Source organism: Lissotriton helveticus, chromosome 3_1, assembly GCF_964261635.1.
Source record: "Lissotriton helveticus chromosome 3_1, aLisHel1.1, whole genome shotgun sequence".
Classification (NCBI taxonomy): domain Eukaryota; kingdom Metazoa; phylum Chordata; class Amphibia; order Caudata; family Salamandridae; genus Lissotriton; species Lissotriton helveticus.
The window spans coordinates 2124651183-2124663767 of NC_136061.1; positions in this window are offsets into that span (position 1 = coordinate 2124651183).

Sequence of the window (12585 nt, forward strand, 5' to 3'; positions counted from 1 at the left end):
TTTTTTTCACATGAATTGTATAATTACTGTAGTCCTACATAGGAGGGGTTAGCCGATACACGGCTTAATTATGATTCCGCCGCATAAACTTTGCCGATACACGGCATTATAATTGTGATCACGAGTTAATGATTGTTATGGGTATTAAGGAACTAACAATCATCAGAGATATTATTAACATGAATTTGAGTCACTGTTGAACAGTGATAAAGTTTGATTTTACAGTGTTAAGATGGCGGCCAAAAAACAATGTTTGAGTCCTTCCTTAACTTTGTTGACACATTGTGATCATGTGACATTTGTAACAACCAATAGCTTAAAAGAGAATGTTTCAATGGCGGCTTTTATGAAATACGAGACTAAGCCATAGGCAAAACGCGTCTTTTTCATGTTTTGTGTCCACGGACTTTTTGAAAACAAACCCATTTTGTTGCAGTAAGCCCTGTGAGTGCCTTTTCCTATTCGAATGGATGGCGGGAAAACGAGCGTGATATGTACGTGGCTGCAGCGCCGCGCTTAAGGCACCCGTTCTTCAAGTGCGCCGTGAGTGGGTGCAAGTGGAGCGAAAATATATATATATATATATATATATACTTATATTTATGGACATGAATAAAACATTTTTTAAAGTCTATCCATGTGGCAAACTCTAAAGAAATATTAAACAGACAACCATGTGTTCATTTTGAAAGGTTTCTTCTTGGTTCCAGAAGTTAAGCCATCATCAGGCCCCAGTGGTGCAATATGTGAAAAGAAAAGTGATGTGGGTGTGTATGAATGAGGCTGAAAAACAACAGGCATAGGACTCTTTGGGCTTGCAAATGGGTGATTGCCTGCATCGTTTTAAAAGTCTAAAATATCTCTGTTTGCAGCATTGCCTACAATGGAAGAAGGAATGGTCATTCTCTGCAATGGCCTTCATAAAAATTTCCCAGCTTTAGGAGTTTTCTGCTGTGTAAGAGTCTGGGGTTTTATGATGCCTCCGATTAAGTTGATGATGCTAGATCCTTCGACAGGTTGCCCTCTGTAGATAAACTCTCCTTCCTCATTCCATGAGGCAGTGTCTTTTTTTCTGGACGTTTTATTTAACAATATTTCAGTGTTTTTTTTCTGTGTTGCTTAATAGTTTATAAACCGATAGGTCTGAGGGTGGTGGGGGATCTTGAGTGGCTGATTGCTGTGGACTTTCCGAGACAGTAATACATAAAGTCAGTTTATTTTATTCCTCCAAGCTCTGTCGAAAGTAGTTTAAAAAGTTCTGAAGAACTGTTGAGCACAGCTTGGCTTTGTCGTGAGGTGTTAAATCTGTACGGTTTAGGATGATTTCATTTCACTATCCAGTCTCTGTATTTCATTTTTCCATGTGCCCCAGTTTTCATGTGCAGTGGCCCCCAAATGTCCATCTGATGTCTGGTTACCAAGTACATCCTATAGGTGTACTTCATCACTTTCCATTCAAAAGGCTGGTGATAAGAGTAATGGCTATACCCAACAAAGACCCTATAAATCCTCCAGAATGCTTCACCAATTTCTTATTAGAAACCAGGGCTGTATTTGTTACTAAGCTTTTAATAAGATGAAGCTTCTTCCATAGAGCTTTGAACTGATTATCTAATATTGGGACAATACCTTTTAGGGTGTTTAAAGCAATCGCCAAAATAGAAGCCACTAAATCATCAGAAGCGGCACAGAAACGGAAAAGGTAGCCTTTCTTTGCTGGGGGCTCACTCTGACTAAAGGTTTTACGAGGTCTAGATTTCTATATATACCTGCTGACATAGTAACATGTAGTACAGCGTTTAGATTATAAAATGTTAATAGGGATTCAATAGTGATACTTTTGATAGGGTTTGGACTTATTTTTGAGTGTGTGAGCCACCTGGAGATCAGGTGGAAAAAAATATCAATATGGAGTCTGTAGTAATATAGGGTTTGCTTTAAATCTACCTGTAAATTACCATGGGGTTTCTCTGTAGAATCTTTAAAAGCTTCCAAGAAAAATCTGGTCTTTCCGGGATACATTGTTTAGCTATAACTGGTATTTGTTGTTTATCTTTAGGGTTTTGACTAGCACTAGGTAACTCAATGTCTACTCCTACCCTTATAATCAAATTCTGCACTATATAACCAATGCTTCAGTTCGGTGGTGTGAATATTGAGTAACGACTTTCTCTATTTCTGGGCTATCACCAACTTCACTCATTACCTCATATATAATAACCACGCTTACTTGACTTGGAGGCAGTATATCATCAATATTATCATCGTTGAAAGTATCAGGTATTCCGTCAATACATCTTATGTACTGGAATGTATGTGCTAGCTCTAAATATTCATTCTGCCTGCATTAGTAAGGCAATACAATATTGGTTGGGGTGTGGCTTTAAACACTAGAGGCATTTTTTTCTAAAAGCTATAACTTTTACCACTATTTGAAGAACCTGCTAAAACACAGAAAAATTTATTCTGCAGTCTAATGTCCATTTTGTGGGTAAAGACAATTATGTCTGTCAGTACCCATAGAGCAGTGTTTTGTACTCTTCTTTCAGTGCCCATTTATCAAACACGGTGTGTAGGGTTTTATACAGGGGCCTGGCTGAAATTTGTCTTTGTTTTTTGGACCTGATATTACTAGGCTGTTCCACCACAATAGTTTTAATACATTTGTTTGTATTTCTTTCGTATAATTACTGACCAGATCCTTTAGGCTGTTAAAATGTATTTTGATGCTATTGTTAACATTGTGTAATGCCTTTCACTTTCATTCACACTACCTTTCTGGATGCCATGATTGCAATAGTTCTTAGGACCAGCTGACACAAATTCTATAACATGTACACCAGAAGATAACTTGCTTGTTAAATCTCCCAAGTAATCAACAAGTTGAGGGTCTTCATCGCCTGGTCTACTCACAAAAATCACATAGTCAGTATCATGGTACAAAAGATCTGTCCTGAAGTTGATCCAGCACCTTGTAAAGCTCTAAATTAGCATGAGCAGTTGTAAAACAAACCATAAAAATGTTTATACTGTTAGAAATAGTCAGGTATTCTTTGGTATATTTGCAACACAGAGAAGCAGTTTCGTCATCTATGAAGTTACAAATGGAGATGTCATTACACGAGTAGGCCTGTGCGGTGAACTCTGTTCTGTTTGCCAAGTTTGCAGAGTTTTCTGCACTCCGGGCTCGCAGAGCTCGTGGAGTGCAGAAAACTCCACTCCGCGTAGTGCAGCAGAGTTTTTACCCTGCTCGTGCTCGCGAACGGTAAGTTCACGAGCGTGAGCTGCCGAACGGGTAGAATTTCTACCCAAGTGGCAGGAAGACCAAGGCGAATGGCAGTTCCCACTGCACTCCGCCACTTGCGGAACTCTGCAGAGATTTGTTGTCAATTTGCGGAGTTCCGCGTAACGAAACTCCGAAAGCTATGCCTAGGCCTGAACACGAGCAAAAAAAGGTATTTATACAACTTATTTGGATCTATGACTATTTTAGTGTTTTGCAAGTTTGTCCACTGTGCGAATTTGCCCCTTAGAGAATTGAGACTGAGTTTCGCCTGGAGGCAAGAAGTAATCATAAATATATTGTTGCTTAATGGCATCATTGATACACCAGTCTGGAAATTCTGAATCATCCTGCTTGTCTTTGAGAAATAATTTAATATGCTCAGAAAAACGTTCAGTCATAGTCTGCTTTAAGTGCCATATCTCATGTACCCTTCCAATCTAGGAACCTTCCTCTAAGCCAATCTGTTCCTCTATGCTACACCGGGTACTTGTGATTGACCTTTCTTTGTCAGTGTGTCTACATTCATTGGTCTGTTTGTTTGAAGCTCATGTCCTGCAGAGGGGGAACGTTAGCTTTCCCCCAACTCTATGTGGGAGAACAGGAATATAAAACCTGTGGGGAATGTACACCTCACATTTTATCAAGCCGAAGTGTTCACTTTAAATTCTCGGTAAATGATGCAAGGGCGCCATAGTTGGTAAAGTTTCATTCTGTTCACATAAGGAGTTGTGAAATCATAATAGTGTATTTCTTCACTACCTACCAACTTTTTGTACAACGTAATAGTATTCGCTAGACAACCAAATAAAGCATCACAGGGCTTAGGCAAATCTGTGCTCTTAATAAAACACACAAATTTTTCATTTGATTTGACTATATCTAGCCACCCATACTCCCACAAGGATCTCAGAACATTACTGTGGTTCTCGATATATTATACCTTTAACATTTAAAGCGGGACAGCAGATCAAAGATGGTACCCAGCAGACTATTAAAATCATGTGATTTGTGGTAGTGGGGAAAACTGTGATAAAAAAACTGTTAAATTCAATAGCGGTTGGCATACCATTAACTACAGCATATCCATATATGAAATATCGAAATATCTTCCCACCTGATATTCAGCACCCATCAAAGCGTTCTGAATAAAGATGTTTTCATTTTCAGAGACATATATTAGCCTTTGAATTGACGGTGTAGAATATCTCCTCTGATTACCATTATACAAATCAGGCGCCACCAGCGCTGTGTTTTCAGGTTGTAAAAACATGTGGTTATTGATAGCCATACACATTGAAGCCAAAGTCACACATTCAAAAGGGTCTATGTACTCAATGCATTTCCCCATGTCAGCAGTGTTTGGCTGTAGAACCGTTTCTTGTTTTGTTACCTGTATGAAGCCTTCCTTACGATAAAATGATCTTCTTGGCAGTATGCTTTCAACTATGCCTGATAATCAAATGCCTTGTCAAGGTTTCCTGTGTACCATTTTAAAAAGGATTCTTTCTCATACAGCATCAAAAAGCCTAGACAATATTATTCAGGGGAAGTAATAGGTCCCCACATAGTTTTGGTTTGCTGAGGTGTTAAAAAAGTGGGGAATAACCATTAGGACGTAGAAAACTAAATGCTTTTGGCAAATTGTTGAGCTTCAGGGGTAAAAAAATTCAAGCAGTCGATTGACTTATTTTTAGTGGCACCACCATGAGCAGCAACAATTTGGAGCCTTGAGTGTTAAGTTTCACCTCCATTTTTTGGTAACTATCTGACGTAGGATGAAGAACGAGTCATAAGCTTTTTAGTTATGGGCTAGCATTGTATAACCCGTAAATTATTTTTGTAAGAACATGCTAAGAAAATCATCCATGCAGGATGGCCTGCAAACCCTCATTTTTCATTGCAAGTTAAATGGTGTGCAAAGATAACGGTGGGGATCATTATCATTTTTTAAATATTTGACCACCCTGTGAAGGAAAGTGGAAGGCCTTTGTTAAAATTTACTTTGCCCATTTCTTCCAGGTCATCCACTATCTGAACTTCCAAGTATCTGATTTCCTGCTTTTCCAAGGGTCTATTGCAATGGGTGTTCCATTCCGTTAGACCTTACCGAAATCCTCCAAAATACTTAAAATCATTGGCATTGATCTAGCAAAATCTCTTGTGTATATAATTAGATCATCAGCATATAAGACCCATCAATTATATTCAAATGTTATGATGTCCCAGTTAGCTCTGATTTTCTCGCTAAAGACTCAATTTATAAGTTTTAAAGCAGAGGCGATAACGGACAACCCTGACGAGTTCCTCTTCTAAAATGTATCTGGTAAGATTCCCATTCACCAAACTTTTTGCTACCGGGTTTAATACAGGGATCCGACAGCTCTTTAAAAAACCTCCCCTAACTCATTTTGTTTGATCACACATTGCAGGAAAAGCCAGCTTTCCCTATCAAAACCTTTGGCTGCTTCAAAAGTGAGCACCGCCAAGGAGATTTTATCTTTAGTAGCCAAATCTATTGTTCCAATAAGATCTTACATAGATTCACAGAGTTGCCTTCCTTTAACAAAACATTTTTGATCCTCGTGTATAAGTGGTTTGATCAACTTCTTCAATCGCTTAGCCAATATCTGTGTATGGATTTCTATAGTCATAATTCAATAAGGATATCGGCCTACAAGACTCACATTCCCTGGAATTCATGTTTGGTTTTAAGATTTTACTGATGACAGCCTTATCCCAAGAGCACGGTGAGTCCTGTCCTTTTATAAAGGCCTCATTCAATACTTTAGTTAAAATGGGAATCAACTCCGCTTTCAAAATAATATATAGCTCATTTGGAAGGCTTTCTGGGCCACCTGCCTTCCCTCTTTTTAATTTCTTGATTATGTTAGCTACCTCCTCCTCATTAATTTCAGTATTCAATTCTTCCTTTGACTTGGTTTTTACGACTGGAGTGGGAGTCCTACTAATCTAATTCTAATAATCTGTTCTTCTGTTTCAAATATAGCTTCTATGTACAACTTTTGGAAGAATTGCATAAAAACCTGCTCTATTTCCAACTCTTCTGTACATACTTTGCCTGTCTCTTCATTATGTATGCACTTAATGATGTTTCTGGTCTGCTCTACCATTGTTTTCCAAGCAAGTAACTTGCCATAACTTTCTCCACATTTATAATAAAACATTATTTGTGCTTCCTGTTTGTATTAAATATTTATCTCTAACTCATTTGTGACGTCCTTCCTTACTCTTTTTATCCGCCCCTCTACTCCCACTCAATCTTGAATACTATGTACTCAATCTATCTCGACCATAATACTCAGTATTTCAGATTCAAGATTTTTAATATTTTTTTAATCTTTATATTGATATGCAGCTAAACGAATTAATGTCCCCCTAATAGATGCATTGTATGTATTCCAAATGATGTGCAAAGGGGCAGAGCCTCTATTTAACAGGAAGAATTATTGTGTCCCTTGTCTCTACTATTTGGGAATCTAGTAGGAGCACTCAATTTACTGTCCACCTTCGAGATGATGGAATTGTATCAACTGCAAATTAATTGCAGAGTGGTCAGATAGGTGTTCTGGAACATGTTCTACTTTTTTAGTATTACTACCTATTTAATTGTCTGTATCAAAAATAAATTCTATAAGAATGCCCATAGTTCCCATTGTGAAAAGTAAACCTTTGCCCTTTATGGCCCTTCAGCCTCCAAATATCAACAAGGGCTATATCATTCATTATTAGCTTTACCATAGCTCTGGTTTTAGGTGAATTGACAGTGTTTCTTATGGTGGATTTATCTAAAACAGAGTCTATAAGCACTATAAAGTCTCCTCCTAAAATAATGGGGATTCGAGTCTCTAGCAGTTGGTTATTTAGATCTTGTAGAGGACATGATCTTCTATGTTTGGGCCATAATAACCTGCAAACGCATACCAAGAATCATACATTTTAGCTTTTACTATCAAACACATCCCTTTCTAATCTGTCATTGAATCCCCCAACAGAACTTTGGTGAATTTTTTAAACAAAATTTCTATCTTCTGAACAGAGCATGTCTGATTCGAACAAACCTATTGATCAACCCATTTTTGTTTTTTATGATATCCTCCCACTATGCTCTTAATAGATAAGTTCCCTGCAAAATTATAAACTCGTGCACAAGTTTTAAGTCCTACCAAATTCTTCTCCTCGTGCTCCTAACTTTCAGAATGTTAACATTTCAAGTTCACAGATTGAACGGTACTGAGGTTAACGACCCGTTCATGTTACCTCAAATGCATAGAGCTGAATTACTTTTATATGAGCTCCTTAACCAGCCTACATGTTTTATTTCCACGAATGAGGATTACATTTTATTTTTATTTCTCCAACATCCTCCCCACCCTGTGTTTGAACAATATATAAAAAAAACTGATGCAACCATGACCCTCTCTCCCCATCCTGGAGAACCCTCCCTTCAATCACTGGGTACATCTGTAGAATTTACCGTGTTTGAGCTTTCTTTCCCCAGGCTACATTTTAAACATTATTTCTGATGTGTTTTAATCACATGATTTTTAGTGTGGTGAGGAAACACATCTGTGCTGTGGCTCTCAGTGACCGGAGTGCTTGAATATATTTTCCTAGTTCCCACTGTCTGTCCTGTGTGGTCCTAGAAATATCTGATCTAATACAGAAGGACTATTCCCCTTTAGAATATCTACTCTCTTTAAGTACTTCCATGAGAATTTTCTCTTTGATTGAGTTAGTCCTGAAATTGATCAGCACTTTCCTTTGATTTTTTCTGTCTGCTTTTTTTTTTTAAAGGGGCACAATGAACTCTGTGAATATCTTCCTCCAGAACACTGGAATCTATATCAGAAATAAATCCCTTTATTAGGCTGGTCATAAAACTTTTATATTCCCCCCCTCCAGCCCTTCTGGAATGGCCAACACTCTGATCATATTTTTTTTTGCATTATTTTTGATTGTTTCAATTTTATCATGCAAATGATTCTCTCCAATTTTTAACTTTGGTATTTCTTCCTGATTAACATCCACCTCTCTATTAAGTTCTTATAATGAGGCTTCCATAATTGGCACTTGGTATATCAGAGCATTCATTTTGATTTCCAAAGCTTCACATCTCTTGTGAATCTTTTACAGATTTTTCTCTGAGGTTGCAAATTTCTGTCTCAGTTCCTCTATTAACATTACAGGAAGACTTTCTATGCTGGATTGTGTTTCCTTCTCATGGGGTAGTGGGTTGAACACTTGTGGGTGGTGAACTTGTGTATTCAATTCTTATTGAGTCAACACTTGGGGTCATTTACTCATTTCTAGTACCTCAGTGTTCCCTCCAGTTTCAGCCATTCTGTTACTGCAAACAGTTCTATTAATCTTAGCAAAACCTAAACTACCTATTTGAGGTAGGTTATGGGTCTGGTGAGAGTACCTTCTTTGCCTAAACTTTCGAATAAGGAGCATAAAGAGTGAAGAACTTTAATAGGGTCTGCAGCTCTACTGCTTTCCCCCCCAGACTCATTTTAGTAATTTAATTCTGCAGAGCGATTCCTGAACCTGCTTGTTGGAACTATTAGAGGACTCATGACAGAAACATTTTTGCTGCCGTATTCACTTCCCTTTGAATAGATACAAAAACTAGTTTCACTTGTGTAGAAATGGCGGAAGAAGTGGTTTCTGCCAAGAATTTCTTGGTTCTTAATGAGTATGTTACATTAAGGGGGCCACAGAAAAGCCTCTCAAAGCCTTCCAGATTCACCCCAGAACCAGATGAAACTTGTTTTTTTATCTAGTGTCCCTCCTTCGTTTGCAGGTGAATCAGAGGCTGCTAATGAATGTCTCCTTCCAGGTCCCCATTATTTTGCCGCAATCATGTACGTCCCCTTTGTTCGCTCTATTTCAAGAGTTTTGTTGGCGTACCTGCTCGCATCTCTCTACCTATCCCAATGATCCCTGGGATGCCCAGGAAGCAAATACACACTGAGGCTCTCCTATCCCAGCTGAGCCTCAATGTAACCTCTGCCCACACTCTGCCACCACAGCACCATTGGTCTCTCCCCTGTCCAGTTCTCACCTTGTTCCGAATCCCTTCCTCCACCATAGATCGCATACGGTGCAATACACGCTAGGAAACCCAGAAGACAGCAACTCCTGGTAAGTGTCAGGGGTAAGGAGGGACCTCCCAGAATACTATCTTGCTAGCACACATTCATTTCAATATACCATTTGCTTAGGGGTTAATGGCTCCAAACAGGCGCACTCAGCCACTGCTTATGACCTCACATAATCCATCATTCATGACATGGTCAGTGACATCACTGATAACATCACTGATGACATCTTAAATAACATCACTGATAACATCATCCAGTGAGTGTGAGTGTTTTCTCAAAGTTTATGAGTGTTACACATATATGTACCAAGGCACTTCAAAAGTTAAAATAGTATACTTTCTGTACTACTAATGAGTAATACTATTTGTAACATATATTATGTGAGTGGCTCTGTGACTGTGTGTATCCGTGTGTGAGTGGGTGTGTGATCACCTGTGTGGGTGTGTGAGTGGCTTTATGAGTGTATAGGTAGGTGTGAGAGCAGCTGTGTGAGTGGCTGGTAAGTGACTGTGTTGGCGAGAGAGTGGGCATGTCAGGGGCTGTATGGGTGAGTTAATTGTATGAGTAGTTTTATGGGTGAGTGAGTGGGTGTGTAGGTGACTATATGGGTAAGTGCGTGGCTATTTGAGTAAGTGTTTGGATATGTGAGTTGATATGTGAGTGGCTGTATTGTAGAGTTAGTGTCTGTGTGAATGGATGTATGAGTAAGTGAGCAGATGTGTGAGTGCTTACATGGATGTGTGAATGGATATGTAAGTGGTTGTGTGGGTATACGAGTGCTTGTATGAGTGAGTAAGTCACTGTGTTGAGAGGCTCTATGGGCAGCTGAGTAGGCATGTAAGTGGCTCTATGGTAGAATAAGTGTGTGTGTGTGAGTAGCTATATGAGTGAGTGTGTGGCTCTGTGAGTGGGTGTATGGGTACATGACTGGTTGTATGTGTAGCTGTATGGGTGATTGAGTGGTTGAGTGAGTGCCTGTATGAGTGAGTGGGTGGGTGTCTGAGTGACTCTGTGGATGATGAATGAGTGGTTGTGTGAATACTTGTATGGGTCTGTGAATGAGTATGTGAGTGGTTTTCGCACATTACGCGACTTGCTGAAATCAAGAACCTCGATTCATTTATAACTCTGTAATCCAATTGTACGTCTTACTAATTTCCTTTATTTTTACTATATACATGTATCTTAGTGATGCTTGCTTATGTGTTTTACTAACTTCGTAACCCTTGTCCTTAAAATGGCCGTCGCTTGGGAATTTACTACTGCGCATGCGTTAGTCACACTCACGTGACGTGACGTAGTCGCAGTTGTGGTGGGAAAATGTGCGCATGCGTATTAGCCACTAATATTATTATTATTATTATTATTCGGGTTTTATAAAGCGCAAACAACCCGGAGGCCTCGTAGCGCTGTGGCTGTCTGGAATACTCACATGGTGAAGCTTGCGCAGATGCTCTCGTGTTATTGTGTGTTGCACTAATCTATAATCGCATAGTATATTTTTACAGTGAGAAACCTAAAGTACCAAATCATGATATGTAGAAAATTCATTTATTTCTATGTTTTAATTTGTTTTCGCTTACTTTTCATGTACCGCGATAACTGGGGGGGTCTGAATGAGACGTGAACCATCTTGAAGGTCCCTAGTGCGCATGTCCAGTTTGCTCCTGATGGCATTGACCAAGTGCCAACTGAAGGTCCTTGCCAAGACGTGCCTGGGAAGATGCACCTTCACCCAGCTAGAAAACTGAAAATGTTCTGCATTTGTTACATTTGTATAAATCCTATTGTATTCTGTAAAATATGTCATGGGAACCCCAAATCTGCTAGGCGGTACCATAAGATGCAAAACTAAGCTTGAAGAAGTCGGTTCTGATTGGTGTGCTGACCTATCCTACTTGGGGACCAATCGAAATATGGGATTCTGACACTTCGCAACATTGGGGGGTGGTACACTGACCCGAAAACAGTATATCTAGCCTAGGTTCAGCTAGGGAAATTGTCCGACTTGTCTGAATAGCTGACCTGTCACTGACCCAACGCACTCAATAGGTGACTGAATACAGAGCGCTGCTGAGCACTCTGTCCGAATTTGACCTTAGACTTTAAAGGTTTTACTAAACCTTAAGTGCTGGCGGAGCACTTTTCTGGGGAGTTCGCTAACCCAATCGGGGTTCTGACTGATAGCTGCAGAGAGGGTGGAGCGCAGGCTTTGCTTCCAAACTGCGGGTGCTGGTCGTGTCCTGGTGGTCCCGTCCTGATCCTAATCTGGTTTTCCTGTCCTGTCCTGGGGTGTCCAATCTGCACCTGCTGTCCCATAGATGCCTGTCCTTCGTTGGGGTATTTCCTGTCCTTGACTGATCCGTGGCCAGGGTTGGTCTGCACACCTTTCTAGGTAAATATAGTGCGAAAATTCTTCCCTGCATCTTCTATTTTTCTGTCTTTGCTTTAATAAAGACATTCCTTTGCATATGTTAATTTTCCATGCTTTCCGCAACCTACTATAAAGTCATTCAGTATATTTTCCTTAGCATGTCCCTATGTTTCCCTACCTTTTAGAAACACATTCTCTCCATTCTGTTTATGAAACATAACTGTGGTATATAATACTTTCTCCTAAATCTGACTTCGCGTTAAGATACTAGAACTATAGCGTGTTCCAATTTTTCCCCCTCCTATAGATGTATAGGATTAACTTTCTTGTAGACTCATAAATGGTTGCCTTGACACTGTTCCTCTATGGCTATGTTTTTTTCGTTATCTTGATTATTGATTGCCTTCTAACTGTAAACTTGCTAATTTCCGAACCTGATTTCTAGATAAACTTTTAAAACTTCCCAGTTGTCTGTTATCATTTAATGTAGGAATAGAAATAAGTTGGGTTTTGTATTTTGCCTGCCTTTCTTTTACAGCTAGCTCCCTGATCCATTGTGGATCTTAGGTACCTGCAACGGTGGATTGGTAAGTCAGGTACAATAGAAATAAGTAGGTAGGAACCAGGGTTGCTGGTAGAAGAATCGGTAGGTCATCTGATTAATGTATAGGTTGTACTGAAATTTATGGGCCCGAAGACTATATGGTGAAATTATTGGTTAGGTGACCTACGATCCCTATCAGTAATTTTCTGGTAGCAGAGGTGATGGTTAGGGACTAGTTAAAGTTAGGAAGGACTAG